The following is a 3,695-nucleotide window of genomic DNA, read 5'->3' as shown; positions in this document are numbered from 1 at the left end:
TTTTTTGAAGGAAAAGCACTTTTTTTCAATGAATATAACATTAAATGAATCAGAAATACACTCTATACATTGTTAATGTGGTAAACGACTATTCTAGCTGCAAACGTCTGGTTTTTAATGGAATATGTACATAGGTGTATAGAGGCCTATTTCCAGTGTTCTAATGGTACATTGTGTTTGCTAATCACGTTAGAAGACTATTGGATGATTAGAAAACTCTTGTGCATGAATAAAAGTGTGACTTTCAATGGAAAACACAAAGAAATTGCATAGATGACCCCAAACTTTTGAACAGTAGTGTTACGGGCCGCGAGACTCTTCTAGGGACACGTCAAAAAAAACAAAAAAAACACCTCACGTAAAAAGATTTAAGCAATATTTGAGATTTTAAAGGCTAGCTTTACACGACAACAATCTGAACACAAACCGAAGGCGCAAAATTTTGTATTTTTCGCATTTAGCCCAAGCGTCTTTGGGTGGAAATCTGCATGCACACAGTGACGCAAGAGTGTGTGAAATTTGATGTAGTATGCATGCCAGGCAGCTAGGTGGCACTGTGAAGCACTGCTGTCACAGCCCCACTGTGCTGATTTATGCTGTTTATGAATCCCAGAAAACTGCCGGTCTTCATTTAATCGGTATTGTTGTATCGTAATTAATTTCGCCATTTGGCAGTTGCAGTGCAATTTCAAGGCGGGGAGAGCGCCGAGTGAACCGATGTCGCTGGGATTGAGTTGAAGTGACATAAAAAAAAGAGAAGAGGATGAAGATAAAGAGCAATGATTGAGTGTGTGCGTGCGTGTGCAGTCTACCTGCGCTAAATCATGCACAAAATGTGCAACCTGAGACACTTCCAGCATCCTTGTAAACATCTGACGCCACAGATGGATGCTGCACAATCACACACACACACACACACACACACACACACACACACACACACACACACACACACACACACACACACACACACACACACACACACACACACACACACACACACAGAGTAGAAGAGGTCACGGCTGTCTCTTTGTATTAATTTGCCTGTAAATGCCGACGTCGCTCACCGGTGCTGAGACCAGAGAAAAGAAAAAAAAACACTATGCTAATGAGAAACTCAACCATTTACATGAATTACCTCATTAATCTGCAAAGAAGATTTTCCCCAACTTCACTTAATTTTAAATGCTCGCGAGCCATGGAGTGTTTGCACCTCTGTGTGCAGGTGACTGGAAGAGATGAGAGAAGGAAGATGATGGAGGAACATTGTGTGTAAATAATATGTTTTTCTATAAACTGCACATCCACGCGTCGACATTATTGTCTCTGCGCGCTTTGTTGATTATCGTTACACCGGCTTTGGTTTGCAAATGTCACATCAAATTAAATCATAATCATCGCAGTATAAAGTGATGTTTGTGTGTTTTTGACTGCGGCTGTTACAGGAAAAGTGTGATTTCTGTTTACACGGGAAAAAAGCTGCTAAATCACGCGATGGAATTGTGAAATAACAGTGACAAAAAAAAGCTTATTCTATGAAGGAAAACTGCGTTAGCAGATGTTCCGAGCGAGACTCGCACTGCGTCCCAATGACAGATGACTTCTGCTAAATTATTATTATTATTAGTATTAAAGTGAGAGATGATTTAATTAACTATTCATGAACAACGAATGCATTAAATGAATATGAAAATGCTGAATGTGAGCTTTGAGGGAAGGTTGAGCAGAAGCTCACGCAGATTGAGACTCAGGGACAAATTGATGGACGCTGTTTCACATAATTATAGAGAATTTTTTTTTCCTAACTGTGAATATTTGTTCTCTCGTGGATTCCCAGAATGACATTTTGCATAGAAGAATCAATAATACGGACAGAGATTAGCAGAGATTACCTCATTAATAATAACAGGGATTTTTTTGCAGCGCAATTTGATCTCAAGTGGGCCGGACCAGTAAAATAATAGCATAACCTAAGAACTCTGAAATTTTCCCTTTTGTTTTAGATTTAATGAAGTATCTTTTTTTACAAATTATGAGAAAAATAACTGCAATTTCAATAATATTACAACTAAATTTACAATTTACACATCACACAGGTAGTTTAGTATAGTATTTCAACGACAAATTAATACTGCGGGCCGGATCAGACCCTCTCGGGCGGGCTGGTTCTGGCCCACGGGCCGTATGTTTGACACCCCTGCTCTAAGTGGATTTTTTTTATCAGCTGTTTTCCCTCTAAAGGGAAACAAAATTGACGTCAATGTTTAATGAAAGAAAATGTGGAATTCAGAGATTGAGATTGGCAGTAAACGAAGCTAACTTAGCATTTGTGATTAGCATTAGCGGTTAGCGTCCGAAATTAGCATTAGCGGTTAGCATATGCGATTAGCATTAACTCCATACTACACGCAGACATTACTAACAACCTATCATTACACGCACAGTAGTCAAAGATGTTGCCTGAGCAGAGAGGCAGAAAGAATAGCTAATAGAGCTCGTCCATTCACTTTTCCCGCCTTAAAGGTCGACCCCGAGATTCTAATGTCCGTACGGTGACAATAAACCATGACGTGTCCGTTTTATCAAAAACACCAGTGTGAGACAAAGCCACCCCTGAAAGCCCTCGAAGTGCAATTACCCGCAAATGAAACACGCTGTCATGCTATCATCACAAGCGCTTCTGTAGCCGCTGCATCGGCCATTCATAATTTAATCCCTTTTATGCACTTCCCGTGTTCGAGGTGGGAAGACGGAGGGCGGGGGGCGGAGACAAAAGCGTCTGACCTCGTAAGTGGGTCAATAATTACGCGTATGTTTTCACGTGAGTTGAGACAAAAGTAGTCATTTTTTCCATGGGGTTTTCGTTGCTATATTTACAGACGGCAACTTCCCACCGTTAATCTGCAGCTTACAGCTTCGCGCTGAAGTGGAGCGAAGGAGCAGCGGAGGATGAAGACAGCAACGACCGAAAAGAATTAGGTCTGAATATTAAATTAGGCTCGATATGAACTCTCTCTCTCTCTCTTTCTCTCTCAGTGTCAGACTGGATTTTCGGGGGGAGCCGTAAAAGCAAAAGTGAGGCTTGTTTGATCTCGACAAAGTGCAATTAGTGTCAGAACAGTGAGAATTTAAAGGTGGATGAGTTCCACTGATCTGAGGACAATGGCGGGCTGAGACTGGTGAAGGTGGAGGTGTATTTGTGTGCACAGGAACCTGTCAGGAGCTAATTAGTCGAGATAATGGCAACAGTGTGATCTCTATAGCGCGGTGAAGGCACGCGGGCGTCAAAGCATCCGCAGGCTTTGTTTGTGCGTTTGTTGTGACGGGTGTGAGCCGAATGAATGCACGTGCAAATTCCACCACAACAGTGTTAACTTCTTCATGGAATTGTTGCACAGTTTATGCGCAAAAAAACCAGGTCACCAAGATCTTTGATTTGAATGCAGTGTTCGCCCACAGATCGCACACGAGACGTACCATTTTATGCTGAAGGACATCGTGAACCGTGGACGTTAAAGGTAGGGTTGGAGATCCTGGAAAAACAGTTTTTGAGCATTGCTACATTTTGAATTTAAAAGTCCTTTTTTGGATACTTGACGCAGAAAAAACAACAAATTCTCCCACACAAAGACAGCCCTTTCTGGACTCGGTTATCGCCACCGTTCAAACGTAGCACCGATGTTCACTCTGGTCTT

Source organism: Microchirus variegatus, assembly GCF_963457635.1.
Source record: "Microchirus variegatus genome assembly, chromosome: 5".
NCBI classification, from domain to species: Eukaryota; Metazoa; Chordata; class Actinopteri; order Pleuronectiformes; family Soleidae; genus Microchirus; species Microchirus variegatus.
The sequence above is the reverse complement of the archived record's forward strand: the minus strand, read 5'-3'. Positions refer to the sequence as shown.